This window comes from Parasteatoda tepidariorum, chromosome 1, assembly GCF_982258835.1.
Source record: "Parasteatoda tepidariorum strain Cologne lab strain chromosome 1, Ptep-v5.0, whole genome shotgun sequence".
Classification (NCBI taxonomy): Eukaryota; Metazoa; Arthropoda; class Arachnida; order Araneae; family Theridiidae; genus Parasteatoda; species Parasteatoda tepidariorum.
Genome location: NC_141755.1, coordinates 137,469,081 through 137,485,634, shown reverse-complemented (window position 1 = coordinate 137,485,634; position 16,554 = coordinate 137,469,081). Strand labels below are relative to the sequence as shown.

The 16,554-nt window shown below is 30.9% G+C and overlaps 1 protein-coding gene across 24 annotated transcripts in view; it reads right to left on the bottom strand.

Annotated features, from left to right (window-relative positions):
• Nucleotides 1-16,554, bottom strand: part of LOC147817073 (transcription-associated protein 1-like) — an 89,041-nt gene that overhangs the window by 47,135 nt on the left and 25,352 nt on the right. For 7 of the 24 annotated variants that reach the window (XM_087154430.1, XM_087154418.1, XM_087154433.1 and 4 more), the window contains one exon: nucleotides 10,069-15,675. The exons of the other annotated variants lie outside the window; for them this stretch is intronic. The gene's annotated coding sequence lies outside the window, so the exon portion shown is untranslated. Of the gene's footprint in view, nucleotides 1-10,068; nucleotides 15,676-16,554 lie in introns of those variants that run through there. 24 annotated transcript variants of the gene reach the window in all.

Below are 16,554 nucleotides of genomic sequence, written 5' to 3'. Positions count from 1 at the left end.
CAAAATTATCGGAAGAAAAAAAAAGAAATTTTTTGAAAAAATGATAACGCTGGGATTCGAACCAGCGTCCCCTCACCCCAGCCGTCAGTTACTTGTCCCGTGTCCTGACCACAATACCACTAGAACACGAGAAGCCGGACACAATTTCTCTTCAAAAGTCCTCTTTCTGTCAGCTATCCAATAGAACTTTGAGGGGCCCCCTGCTCCCCCTAATTCATCTATAAAAATTTCCTGCACCAGATATGTTTGGACCATAGACCCCTACTTAAGGTTCGAGTTTGAAAATTATAACTTAATATTCAAGGGAGTTAGATGACTTCGAAATTCGAACCCCACCCCGCCATTTTTTTTTTATTTATTATATGTTTATTAATATTCCATTATGCGTTCTTTAACAAAAAAAGATGCACAATTTTACTCTTAGAACACCTTACGCTTAAGAAACTGTCGAATATATTGTAAAAATAATTTAAAACAATGGAAATAAACCAATTTTCCTGGATTTTTCCAGTTTTTACCCATTTTTCGCCATTTTCTCAAATTAAAAAATTTATTTCCTATATGTAGGACCCTTTTAAATATGGAAAAACACATTGAAAAAATAATATAATACAAAATTATCGGAAGAAAAAAAAAGAAATTTTTTGAAAAAATGATAACGCTGGGATTCGAACCTGCGCCCCCTCGCCCCTGCCGTCAGTTACTTGTCCCGTGTCCTGACCACAATACCACCAGAACACGAGAAGCCGGACACAATTTCTCTTCAAAAGTCCTCTTTCTGTCAGCTATCCAATAGAACTTTGAGGGGCCCCCTGCTCCCCCTAATTCATCTATAAAAATTTCCTGCACCAGATATGTTTGGACCATAGACCCCTACTTAAGGTTCGAGTTTGAAAATTATAACTTAATATTCAAGAGAGTTAGACGACTTCGAAATTCGAACCCCTCCCCGCCATTTTTTTTTATTTATTATATGTTTATTAATATTCCATTATGCGTTCTTTAACAAAGGAAGATGCACAATTTTACTCTTAGTACACCTTACGCATTAGAAACTGTCGAATATATTGTAAAAATAATTTAAAACAATGGAAATAAACCAATTTTCCTGGATTTTTCCAGTTTTTTCCCATTATTCGCCATTTTCTCAAGTTAAAAAAATTATTTCCTATATGTAGGACCCTCTTAAATATGGAAAAACACATTGAAAAAATAATATAATACAAAATTATCGGAAGAAAAAAAAAAGAAATTTTTTGAAAAAATGATAACGCTGGGATTCGAACCAGCGTCCCCTCGCCCCAGCCGTCAGTTACTTGTCCCGTGTCCTGACCACAATACCACTAGAACACGAGAAGCCGGACACAATTTCTCTTCAAAAGTCCTCTTTCTGTCAGCTATCCAATAGAACTTTGAGGGGCCCCCGGCTCCCCCTAATTCATCTATAAAGATTTCCTGCAGCAGATATGTTTGGACCATAGACCCCTACTTAAGGTTCGAGTTTGAAAATTATAACTTAATATTCAAGGGAGTTAGACGGCTTCGAAATTCGAACCCCACCCCGCCATTTTTTTTTATTTATTATATGTTTATTAATATTCCATTATGCGTTCTTTATCAAAGAAAGATACACAATTTTACTCTTAGAACACCTTACACATTAGAAACTGTCGAATATATTGTAAAAATAATTCAAAACAATGGAAATAAACCAATTTTACTGGATTTTTCCAGTTTTTACCCATTATTCGCCATTTTCTCAAATTAAAAAAATTTTTTCCTCTATGTAGGACCCTCTTAAATATGGAAAAACACATTGAAAAAATAATATAATACAAAATTATCGGAAGAAAAAAAAAGAAATTTTTTGAAAAAATGATAACGCTGGGATTCGAACCTGCGCCCCCTCGCCCCAGCCGTCAGTTACTTGTCCTGTGTCCTGACCACAATACCACTAGAACACTAGAAGCCGAACACAATTTCTCTTCAAAAGTCCTCTTTCTGTCAGCTATCCAATAGAACTTTGAGGGGCCCCCTGCTCCCCCTAATTCATCTATAAAAATTTCCTGCACCAGATATGTTTGGACCATAGACCCCTACTTAAAGTTCGAGTTTGAAAATTATAACTTAATATTCAAGGGAGTTAGACGACTTCGAAATTCGAACCCAACCCCGCCATTTTTTTTTTATTTATTATATGTTTATTAATATTCCATTATGCGTTCTTTAACAAAGAAAGATGCACAATTTTACTCTTAGAACACCTTACGCTTAAGAAACTGTCGAATATATTGTAAAAATAATTTAAAACAATGGAAATAAACCAATTTTCCTGGATTTTTCCAGTTTTTACCCATTTTTCGCCATTTTCTCAAATTAAAAAATTTATTTCCTATATGTAGGACCCTTTTAAATATGGAAAAACACATTGAAAAAATAATATAATACAAAATTATCGGAAGAAAAAAAAAGAAATTTTTTGAAAAAATGATAACGCTGGGATTCGAACCTGCGCCCCCTCGCCCCAGCCGTCAGTTACTTGTCCCGTGTCCTGACCACAATACCACCAGAACACGAGAAGCCGGACACAATTTCTCTTCAAAAGTCCTCTTTCTGTCAGCTATCCAATAGAACTTTGAGGGGCCCCCTGCTCCCCCTAATTCATCTATAAAAATTTCCTGCACCAGATATGGTTGGACCCTAGACCCCTACTTAAGGTTCGAGTTTGAAAATTATAACTTAATATTCAAGGGAGTTAGACGACTTCGAAATTCGAACCCCTACCCGCCATTTTTTTTTATTTATTATATGTTTATTAATATTCCATTATGCGTTCTTTAACAAAGGAAGATGCACAATTTTACTCTTAGTACACCTTACGCATTAGAAACTGTCGAATATATTGTAAAAATAATTTAAAACAATGGAAATAAACCAATTTTCCTGGATTTTTCCAGTTTTTACCCATTATTCGCCATTTTCTCAAGTTAAAAAAATTATTTCCTATATGTAGGACCCTCTTAAATATGGAAAAACACATTGAAAAAATAATATAATACAAAATTATCGGAAGAAAAAAAAAGAAATTTTTTGAAAAAATGATAACGCTGGGATTCGAACCAGCGTCCCCTCGCCCCAGCCGTCAGTTACTTGTCCCGTGTCCTGACCACAATACCACTAGAACACGAGAAGCCGGACACAATTTCTCTTCAAAAGTCCTCTTTCTGTCAGCTATCCAATAGAACTTTGAGGGGCCCCCTGCTCCCCCTAATTCATCTATAAAAATTTCCTGCACCAGATATGTTTGGACCATAGACCCCTACTTAAGGTTCGAGTTTGAAAATTATAACTTAATATTCAAGGGAGTTAGACGACTTCGAAATTCGAACCCCACCCCGCCATTTTTTTTTTATTTATTATATGTTTATTAATATTCCATTATGCGTTCTTTAACAAAGAAAGATGCACAATTTTACTCTTAGAACACCTTACGCTTAAGAAACTGTCGAATATATTGTAAAAATAATTTAAAACAATGGAAATAAACCAATTTTCCTGGATTTTTCCAGTTTTTACCCATTTTTCGCCATTTTCTCAAATTAAAAAATTTATTTCCTATATGTAGGACCCTTTTAAATATGGAAAAACACATTGAAAAAATAATATAATACAAAATTATCGGAAGAAAAAAAAAGAAATTTTTTGAAAAAATGATAACGCTGGGATTCGAACCTGCGCCCCCTCGCCCCAGCCGTCAGTTACTTGTCCCGTGTCCTGACCACAATACCACCAGAACACGAGAAGCCGGACACAATTTCTCTTCAAAAGTCCTCTTTCTGTCAGCTATCCAATAGAACTTTGAGGGGCCCCCTGCTCCCCCTAATTCATCTATAAAAATTTCCTGCAGCAGATATGTTTGGACCATAGACCCCTACTTAAGGTTAGAGTTTGAAAATTATAACCTAATATTCAAGGGAGTTAGACGGCTTCGAAATTCGAACCCCACCCCTCCATTTTTTTTATTTATTATATGTTTATTAATATTCCATTATGCGTTCTTTATCAAAGAAAGATACACAATTTTACTCTTAGAACACCTTACACATTAGAAACTGTCGAATATATTGTAAAAATAATTCAAATTAATGGAAATAAACCAATTTTACTGGATTTTTCCAGTTTTTACCCATTATTCGCCATTTTCTCAAATTAAAAAAATTTTTTCCTCTATGTAGGACCCTCTTAAATATGGAAAAACACATTGAAAAAATAATATAATACAAAATTATCGGAAGAAAAAAAAAGAAATTTTTTGAAAAAATGATAACGCTGGGATTCGAACCTGCGCCCCCTCGCCCCAGCCGTCAGTTACTTGTCCCGTGTCCTGACCACAATACCACCAGAACACTAGAAGCCGGACACAATTTCTCTTCAAAAGTCCTCTTTCTGTCAGCTATCCAATAGAACTTTGAGGGGCCCCCTGCTCCCCCTAATTCATCTATAAAAATTTCCTGCGCCAGATATGTTTGGACCATAGACCCCTACTTAAGGTTAGAGTTTGAAAATTATAACCTAATATTCAAGGGAGTTAGACGGCTTCGAAATTCGAACCCCACCCCTCCATTTTTTTTATTTATTATATGTTTATTAATATTCCATTATGCGTTCTTTATCAAAGAAAGATACACAATTTTACTCTTAGAACACCTTACACATTAGAAACTGTCGAATATATTGTAAAAATAATTCAAATTAATGGAAATAAACCAATTTTACTGGATTTTTCCAGTTTTTACCCATTATTCGCCATTTTCTCAAATTAAAAAAATTTTTTCCTCTATGTAGGACCCTCTTAAATATGGAAAAACACATTGAAAAAATAATATAATACAAAATTATCGGAAGAAAAAAAAAGAAATTTTTTGAAAAAATGATAACGCTGGGATTCGAACATGCGCCCCCTCGCCCCAGCCGTCAGTTACTTGTCCTGTGTCCTGACCACAATACCACTAGAACACTAGAAGCCGAACACAATTTCTCTTCAAAAGTCCTCTTTCTGTCAGCTATCCAATAGAACTTTGAGGGGCCCCCTGCTCCCCCTAATTCATCTATAAAAATTTCCTGCACCAGATATGTTTGGACCATAGACCCCTACTTAAAGTTCGAGCTTGAAAATTATAACTTAATATTCAAGGGAGTTAGACGACTTCGAAATTCGAACCCCACCCCGCCATTTTTTTTAAATTTATTATATGTTTATTAATATTCCATTATGCGTTCTTTAACAATGAAACATGCACAATTTTACTCTTAGAACACCTTACGCTTAAGAAACTGTCGAATATATTGTAAAAATAATTTAAAACAATGGAAATAAACCAATTTTCCTGGATTTTTCCAGTTTTTACCCATTTTTCGCCATTTTCTCAAATTAAAAAATTTATTTCCTATATGTAGGACCCTTTTAAATATGGAAAAACACATTGAAAAAATAATATAATACAAAATTATCGGAAGAAAAAAAAAGAAATTTTTTGAAAAAATGATAACGCTGGGATTCGAACCTGCGCCCCCTCGCCCCAGCCGTCAGTTACTTGTCCCGTGTCCTGACCACAATACCACCAGAACACGAGAAGCCGGACACAATTTCTCTTCAAAAGTCCTCTTTCTGTCAGCTATCCAATAGAACTTTGAGGGGCCCCCTGCTCCCCCTAATTCATCTATAAAAATTTCCTGCAGCAGATATGTTTGGACCATAGACCCCTACTTAAGGTTAGAGTTTAAAAATTATAACCTAATATTCAAGGGAGTTAGACGGCTTCGAAATTCGAACCCCACCCCTCCATTTTTTTTATTTATTATATGTTTATTAATATTCCATTATGCGTTCTTTAACAAAGGAAGATGCACAATTTTACTCTTAGTACACCTTACGCATTAGAAACTGTCGAATATATTGTAAAAATAATTTAAAACAATGGAAATAAACCAATTTTCCTGGATTTTTCCAGTTTTTACCCATTATTCGCCATTTTCTCAAGTTAAAAAAATTATTTCCTATATGTAGGACCCTCTTAAATATGGAAAAACACATTGAAAAAATAATATAATACAAAATTATCGGAAGAAAAAAAAAGAAATTTTGTGAAAAAATGATAACGCTGGGATTCGAACCTGCGCCCCCTCGCCCCAGCCGTCAGTTACTTGTCCTGTGTCCTGACCACAATACCACTAGAACACTAGAAGCCGAACACAATTTCTCTTCAAAAGTCCTCTTTCTGTCAGCTATCCAATAGAACTTTGAGGGGCCCCCTGCTCCCCCTAATTCATCTATAAAAATTTCCTGCACCAGATATGTTTGGACCATAGACCCCTACTTAAAGTTCGAGCTTGAAAATTATAACTTAATATTCAAGGGAGTTAGACGACTTCGAAATTCGAACTCCACCCCGCGATTTTTTTTTATTTATTATATGTTTATTAATATTCCATTATGCGTTCTTTAACAATGAAACATGCACAATTTTACTCTTAGAACACCTTACGCTTAAGAAACTGTCGAATATATTGTAAAAATAATTTAAAACAATGGAAATAAACCAATTTTCCTGGATTTTTCCAGTTTTTACCCATTTTTCGCCATTTTCTCAAATTAAAAAATTTTTTTCCTATATGTAGGACCCTTTTAAATATGGAAAAACACATTGAAAAAATAATATAATACAAAATTATCGGAAGAAAAAAAAAGAAATTTTTTGAAAAAATGATAACGCTGGGATTCGAACCTGCGCCCCCTCGCCCCAGCCGTCAGTTACTTGTCCCGTGTCCTGACCACAATACCACCAGAACACGAGAAGCCGGACACAATTTCTCTTCAAAAGTCCTCTTTCTGTCAGCTATCCAATAGAACTTTGAGGGGCCCCCTGCTCCCCCTAATTCATCTATAAAAATTTCCTGCTCCAGATATGTTTGGACCATAGACCCCTACTTAAGGTTCGAGTTTGAAAATTACAACTTAATATTCAAGGGAGTTAGACGACTTCGAAATTCGAACCCCTCCCCGCCATTTTTTTTTATTTATTATATGTTTATTAATATTCCATTATGCGTTCTTTAACAAAGGAAGATGCACAATTTTACTTTTAGAACACCTTACGCATTAGAAACTGTCGAATATATTGTAAAAATAATTCAAAACAATGGAAATAAACCAATTTTACTGGATTTTTCCAGTTTTTACCCATTATTCGCCATTTTCTCAAATTAAAAAAATTTTTTCCTATATGTAGGACCCTCTTAAATATGGAAAAACACATTGAAAAAATAATATAATACAAAATTATCGGAAGAAAAAAAAAGAAATTTTTTGAAAAAATGATGACGCTGGGATTCGAACCTGCGCCCCCTCGATCCTGCCGTCAGTTACTTGTCCCGTGTCCTGACCACTATACCACTAGAACACGAGAAGCCGGACACAATTTCTCTTCAAAAGTCCTCTTTCTGTCAGCTATCCAATAGAACTTTGAGGGGCCCCCTGCTCCCCCTAATTCATCTATAAAAATTTCCTGCAGCAGATATGTTTGGACCATAGACCCCTACTTAAGGTTCGAGTTTGAAAATTATAACTTAATATTCAAGGGAGTTAGACGGCTTCGAAATTCGAACCCCACCCCGCCATTTTTTTTTATCTATTATATGTTTATTAATATTCCATTATGTGTTCTTTAATGCGAATAAAGTCTTTTATATGTGAAAAGAAATATTTTTCTTTGTTAAAGAGTGAATAATGACTGAAAAAGGGACAAAAGTCGTATCAGGAGGCTCGCACACATCACACCCCGTAACTCCCTATAATATTAATCTATACATTTCAAACTCCGCCCAAAATTAGAATTTAATGTATCGAACAATTGTACTGAAGAATGTTTTTATATACCGATTAGTGGGCCCACAATCTGCCAAAATAAGTTTTGTTTACTAACCGGGAGGAGGTGTTTTAAGCTAAATATTTTCGGGACAGGCATATGAATCATGGCACAGTTGGTAAAGCTGTGTGGCAAGTTAGATTTGTTGTCCCGGGGGCCATGGGTTCGAAACCCTGCGCGGGTCGACATTCATATTTTTTCTTATCTTTATATTATTATTTTAAATATATTTTTTGATATTTTAACGTGAATCAAGTGTTCTGTATATAAAAAAAAACTCTTTTTTCTTGGGGAAATAGCGAATAAAAGCTAATAATCGGATAAATTTCAGATAATTTTTATTTATTTATTTATTTTAATTTATATTATTTTTTTAACTTCTTTTCAATATTTTAATGCGAATAAAGTGTCAAATATGTCAAAAGAAATATTTTTCTTTGTTAAAGAGCGAATAATGGCTGAAAAAGGGACAGAAGTCATATCAGGAGGCACGCACACATCACACCTCGTAACTCCCTATAATATTAACCTATACATTTAAAACTCCGCCCAAAATTAGAATTTAATGTATCGAACAATTTTACCGAAGGATTTTTTTATATACCAATTAGTGGGCCCACAATCTGCCAAAATAAATTTTGTTTACTGACCAGGAGCAGTTGCCCGCTGCTGGAGGGGGTTCGAATCCCAGGGACGGACAAATTTTCAAAAAATGTTCTTTTTTTCTGTTTATTTTAATTAATATTATTTTTTTAATGTGTTTGTCGATATTCTGGTGGGTCCTGCATGTAGGAAATAATTTTTTTTATTAGGAAAATGTGAAATAGCTGGAAAAATCCAGGAAAATCAATTTATTTGCTCTTTTTCGACTTCTTTTGTAACATTTTGAATATTTTAGCATGCATGGGGTGTTTTCTGTGTATGAAATCCAGCAAAGAAAGCGTAATGGAATAATAAAAAAAAAAGAATAAAAATATAAAATGGCGCGAGTAAGGTTCAAATTTCGAGACCCCCTAGCTCCCTTTAATATCAAGGTATAATTTTCAAACTCGGACCCTAAGTAGGGGTCTATGGTCCATACATGGCTGCGGAAGAAAATTTTTAAAGGCTAATTAAAAATTATTTTTCGCATGGAATTATCTTTGATTGATATAATGAATTTTACATTTGTGTGCAAAACATTTGTCAGTTAGTTTAAAAAAAAATTTGATTTTTTTTTAACTAATTAAAAAAATTTATTAATTTTAAAACAAAATTTTCTTGACCAGTCTTAAATAAAAAATATAGAATAAAAGTTATTCTTCGCATGGAATTATCTTTGATTGATAAAATGAATTTTACATTTGTGTGCGTGATTCGTCAGTTTAAAAAGAATTTGAATTATGGCGAAATACCCAGAAAATAAAATTAACATTAAGGGGTCCAAACTTTGAACAGCTGTCCTGACCAAACTATTGGCAGAATTTGTACGAGATTGTCGCTAACGCCGTGTCTTTTGTCTGAAATCCGTATCTGAAGAAAAAAAAAAAGACTATTATTGAGTAAAAATACGTTTTTGCATCTGATTTCGCATCTTAAAATATTGTGTGCACTAATTAATTAGCAAATTTGAAGTCACCTCCTCGAACCATTGAGTCCTAGAGCGTGAAAATCCGATTATCAAAAGTTATTTGGGTTTTTTTATTTTGGGCACTGTACATTTATTAATTCAAAATAGTTTCTATTGCAGAACCGTTTCCAGCTTTCTCAGAGATCCTTTAGTATAAGTTACTTTATAACCGTCGTTGAACAGTTAACCCAATTTTGGGTTTACTACTACTAAAGTTCAACTCCGTAGACTTGTAACTTTGAACCCAAACCAGAAGACAAGGAAAAACCCTAGACGAACTATTGCGAGAAATTTGCCTTCATGGACCTTTTGATGGAACTTACATTGCTTCATTTTTATATTCTATCTACATTACAAAAGTGGCTCATTATCATTCACAGATATTTTTTTAAAAAAATTCTTATATATACATTATAATTTGACAATTTTGATAAAAAATTTTTTTTCTCAGTTCAAGCGGATTTTTGATGCAAGATTCAATAGTAAAAAAGCTGAAAAAAAGTGATGAAAAGCAAAAAAAATTAAAATGCAAGATGTAGTTAAAAATTTCATCCTTTATTTGGGCACAAAATGTTTTACAAAATTGAAAAAAAAAATAATCAGGGAATAAACAGAATAGCAACACAATCAGATAAAACAAATTGAAAAAGAAATCATATATTCTAATCACATTAGCACCTTTGCAAATAAAAATAGATAGCATCGAAAAAAAAACAGTTCCAACATAAAATATGCATGGATTTCAATCGCTCTACCAAGTGGCTTGAATTATTTACTTTTGAATTATTCATTGAATAATTAATTATAAAAATAACAATTCATGTAATTAATTAATGAAAATTAATACAAATAATAATTGAAATATTTCATATAATAATCCATATAAATTGGTGAGGAAAAATTACTAATTTTTGATACAGTAAATTTATTTGAAATATAAATAAAAAGCAGAACCTTTTCGCTGTATAATTTGTTTTTTTTTTTGTTTGTAAAGATATATTCGAAAATTGTGTATTTTTTAATGACATATTTCAGATCTACACATGCTTCTAAGTTAAAATATATATAAAAAAAAATTTTCATATAATGTTTTTCCTCTAATAGAAGTAGATCATAAAAAAAGGTGTCAGAAACTTAAAATTGAAAAACAATCATATAAAAGAAAAATTTTGAAAATTAATCTTTGTTAATTAAGATTTATTTTGCAAAAGGCAAATCGTATATATTAATAAAAATATGCAAAATACTAAGGAATCTGAGATCATTAGTTTCGATATATAGTCAAACCCCGCTATAGTGAACACGGTTTATAGTGAACTCCCGAATATAGTGAACAAAATGTTCGCTCCCGTGCCTTGCTACACACACATAATGTTATTTTTTGTAGATATAGTGAAACAAAAAAAGAGAGATAGTTGGATATTATAAACTTTTTTCTGTCTTCGACTGATTTATTTTCTTCATATTTTGAAATTTCTGCTTCAAAATAAATACATATACCGATTTTTAAAACTATTTACAGCATGAAATGTAGCGATAAGCATTTTTTTTTGTTTGCTTCATTATTGAATTCGTTCAGCATTCAATGAAGCCGCCATCTTCTAGTATCTGGACAAAGGCTTCAAGTTAAAGCCGATGAATTCGCTAAGTGATTTTGTGAGACTACTTTTATGTGTTTGAATGGCTGGATAGACAGGTTTAAAAAAAGCGGAATAACATAAATTCAGGAAAAATTATCGGAGAGTCAGGAAGTGTTTCCCTTTTTGATGCTGAGGATTGCTCATCAGCTAGAAATTATTAAAAAAAAATTTGCACGTAAGACGAAGAGTAATAAGAAATAAAAGTTAACACATTTTTGTTACTACGTATTATTTTTCAGTCATTTTTTTATTTCATTTTATTGATCATTTATTTAAATGATGTGTCATAAAAGGGAGGATTTAGGAACCATTAGTTAAAACTGTTTGCGGAACAGATATAGCGAAGTCCTGGTTAGCGAAAAATCCAGATGTTTTCCGGAGCACAATCATCTCTGACTATAGTGCAGGGGTGCCACTCTAAAAAATTTCAAGACTGAACTCATTTTTTGACCAAATAATACTGTCTAGCATTGTTTACCAAACTTTTAGAAATTTATAGCACACTGACACCAAAATTTACCTTTCCTTGTTATTAGCCTATTAAATCAATAATTTGATTATTTTTTCTAATTTTTTATTTTATGTTTTTTTAACAAACAAAACGAAAATAACAGCCAACCTTGCATATTTCTTAACAACCTGAAACCATTCATATCCCTGTTTTTCACTTCACCATTACTTATTTTTTGCTCTAGCACTATAATTTCTTTCTTTTTTAAAAAAATAATCTTGATTTAACTTTGACCAGCATGACGATAGGTTATGGTGGAGGAAGCAAATTAGAGCAGACTTAGATTCATTAATAGTACAAAATTTAATTATACAAGTAGATAAAGTTCAGGCAATCCTATTTGTCAAGACTTGAAAGAATGAGATTTAGTGAAGCTGACAAAAAGAAGATAAATTAAAGTCCTGACATCAATACCATATCATATGTTATCATTAAGATACAATATTTTTTTATTTCGACAAAAAAAAAAATTACAAAATTTCTAATGAAAAAAAAAAGAAATTTTTTTTTAATTGATAGAATTTGATTTTTATTGATTTTTCTCAAGACTGATTTCAGTCCCTGGGACTGAAAGTGGCACCCATGTATAGTGATACTGAAAAATTAAGGACTTTTAAAAGCCTTGCACCAAAATTAAGTACATTTAAAGACCCTCATTTTAAAAAAAAAAATTAAGTTTCTGAGGACCGTGGGAACCCTGTTGAATTTCAACCAATGATAAATGTTGCTTTGATGAAATAGTCAATTGAAAATGAAATATGAGCCTATAAAAATAACAATTAATTTTGAAGAGATTTCATTTTGCAACTTGGGTTAGAGACAACACATTATTGAAAAGAAAGCATTGCAATCTGTTTTAAAAAGTTCAATTATTAATAAGAATTGAGATTCAAGAGATTCAGATTTATTGAAAATGTGAACAACCACCACAACTACAAAAATATAACACATTTATGAAGAAAAAAAAAATTTTTTTTAATAGAAATTACAATTTTATAGATTCTGGGCATCTGAGACTACTAACTAAACAAAAAACAGAAGCATTTTAAACAACTAAAACCAACTCATATTTTGATCCTAAAGAATATAATTTTGCATGATATAGTTTAACAATATATCATACCTAGCCAAATTATTAGACACACTGTATAGTCTATCACCTGATAATTAAGATTTTACATAGAATCTCACAGTGTGTCTAATAATTTGTCCAGGGGCTGTAGATATAATTTATTTTGTTATTAAAAAAAATAGTCATAAATTTTATCGTTATTTGACATTAAAATAAATTTCCCTTCTATCATTGCATACTATGCTCAGTTGTTAATATTTTAAGTTCATCCAAAATATCTGTGTTCTGAATATAAAATCCCAGACCTTAAATAATAATTAAATAATCAGAAAAAACAAACAACCAAATAAGTAATGAAAGAACAAATGGCTTATAGTCTAAGCATTGGGTGACAGAGAATACAGTGAATGAAAACAATCTGCAATTATTACAACTCTCAATTAAAAAAGAAAAAAACATAGACATAAGAGTGTATCATGAAAAACAATTTTTTTCGATATTCAAAATTTTGAGAGCATAAGAAGTTTTCGCTGTAGTTACATACTCTCCAAAAATATTTAGGTCTTTTAGAATGAGCCTAAAGTTAAGCTCTTTTTTAAGCTCAAAAACATACATTAAAAAATTTTTCAATTTTTTAAAAAATTTCTCTTCAAATCATAATACAAATATTAGTTTTTAAGTTAACAAATGTACACAGGGGTGATTGTGATCCCAACTGAAAAGTCCTGAACATTTCTTGAGTAAAATCATTAATGACACGTTTCAAACAATTACCGTCTTTTTTAAATTTAAACCATTGATATTTTCACAACATGAAATTCTAAATAAATTACATGCAGCATAATTTAAATTAATAATTATGCATAAGTTTATTTTTATTTCTAATCACATTTAGTATTCTACCAGAAAAAATAGTTTCAAATGGAAGAGAAGTCAAACATAAATTCTAGTTCTAATATTTTTAAATAAAAAATATTTTAATATATAAATGTGATCAATAATTTCTTGAAACTTCTGGACTTTGGATTTCCGGAAATTTCTGGATCGCGGTTAGCGAAAAATCCAGATTTTTTCCGGAGCACAATCATCTCTGTGTACAGTAGCAGTCGAGCATGAGATTAGAAAATACTGATCAACCCAAATCATGAAAAAAAATAAAAAAGCATGTGAAACTATTTTGCTTAAAATGTAACTATTTAAATTATTTACATATTTATTTAAAGTTTTTTTTTTACTGCATATGTATTGTTCATTTACCGGGAATTAGCATTTGGTTCCCTCTTTGTCACCTGACTTTATTACGCCACTTTTGGGAGAAGGATGGGAACAATTCCGAGAAAAGTTGCCAATTGGCGACCATATGACGAAAATATCGATATTAAACATTTAAAAAATTCGATGGAGGCAAGTTTTACTTAACATATTTTAAACTTATTATTCTGAGTATTTATGGTAATAATTAGGCTAGGTAACAACGTTATGCATAATGATTCTTTTTATATGACCATAAACACCTGCTATTGAAGAACTTCTTCCCAGTTTCATTACAAATTCACTATTCCAAATAGAGGGAAGCGGTTAAGAAAAATAAATACTCAATACAGCATTTTCTTTCATTACATTAAAGTTTAGGAAGTTAGGAAATAAGTAAGAAGAGTCCAATGTGAAAATATTATACTTAAACTTTCTGTAATATATACTTAAATATCTGGAATCTGTATAGTAATCTAACCTATAGATGGAAAATACCTATAGTTGAAAATTGAAAATACAGTTAAACCTGAAAAACAATTATTTCTAATTCAGATTCCAGGTGACCTGAATAATAAATTTCATACATAACTTTTCAAAAAAAGTAATTTTCTTTCTAAATCTTAAATTTTTAAACTTAAAAACTAAAATTTGTAACATACTTTTGCTTTGAAAAAAAAAATTAAAATTTTAAACTAGGGGTGCGCAAGCTTTTTAAGTGAAGGGCCACTTGCACAGCAGGTAGATAAACAAAGGGCCGCATACATATTTAGTCATGTCTGCGGCAAATATGATAATTTTTATAAAAACATTAATGTTCTAAGCATTAAATATTTTTGTCAGAAAACTTAATAACATACTTCAGAAAATTAAATACTTTTAATTATTTGAATTTATTTAAAACTAAAACAACCAATACTTTTTTTTAAAAAAGCTTTTTCGATTTTTCTCAATAATTAGTTTATTTACTAATATATATAGGAGAGATATAAATTCTTACAGAATGAAAGTGCTAAAAATATACATATTTTATAGAGTAATATAAATTTGAATGAAATATTTTAACTAAATAAAATTTAAAAAAAAACTAAATTAAAAGGAAATTTTTTATGCATTCAGCTCCTGCGGGCTGCACAACAACAGTTGGCGGACCGCATGTTGTGCGTTCCTATTTTAACCAAGCTTTTTCACCTAAATAAAAAATTAAAAAAACTTTTTCACCTAATAATAAATAAAATTTTAGGTCCATTGTACAAAATCAAGATACTTTTTTCAATAAGGCTAATTTTTTTTTCAAATAATTTTTTTTCAACTATTACATTGTCAATGAAAACTTTTCACAGCCTTGAAATTTTTATATGATTACATATGTTTTCCATTTTTGTACACAAATGATGAGCTGATACATATATGATATCTGATGAAAAATATACATATTTCATGCAACAGATGAGAATGTCTGTTCCGTATCACAAAAAGATATTTCATATCTAACAGGAACATCAACAGTACACAAGTGGTTTCCGTTACTTACACCCAAATTAGGATGTAATGTTAGAATTCAATTTATTTTTCACTCAATGTCAGACCAAGGTAAGGAGGATTCAGTTCAACTTCAGGCCAGGTATAGCCCAGTTTCAGATTATGGACAGGACTGGACTTGATATCTGTGGAAATAAACCAGAACAATTAATTTAAAATCTTATTCAGGGTGTATAGTCAAATCTTTCAACAAAAAATAAGTACTTTTTAAGCAATTAAAAAATATTTTTAAGCACTATATACATTAACAAAATGCAAAATAATTTTCAAAGACTTTACATGATCATGATAAAATAACAAGTTTCTGACAAAGAACTCTTTTCTTGATTATATCAGCCATTATAAAATACTGGAGAGATTTTTCAGCTCGATATCAGAGGGTGGAAAATGAAGCTTGAAATTGAGAATATCTTGCAAAATGCAGCAGAGTTGCACACGAGCAGGGTTTGTAATTTTTTTGATTTTTTTTCTTTGAAAAAAAAAAAAAAAAAAATCAGATTTTTTTTTATTTAAATCGAATTTTTTTGATTTTTAGTCAAATATATTGTAAGAACTTGGATTTATAATTAAAAAAAACTTTATAAATGTTTAATCAATATGAAAGTAATATTAAACTATATTATAAAAATATTTTAGAAGATTTAACTACCTAAAACAATTTTTCATTATAATACATAGCATAGCAACCATTTCGAAACAAATGCAAGATTGAAATTTAAAGACTAGATGAAATAGAGAATTTAAAGAATACTTAAACTATTAAACCAAAGTTTCAATTAGCAAACCATAATTTTAATTTAAAATTGTGATTTTCTTTCTTTTGATTTTTAAAATGACAAAATAAATGTAACAGACTGTGTTTATAAATGTAGTCATTCATCAAAAAATAAACAAATATTTAATCTATAAATTTTTATAGCAAAATATTAATTCTTAATTCCAAATCAAAATAGATAAGTTAAGCTACAAAAAAAAAAAAAAATTAAAAAATCTATCTATGTACT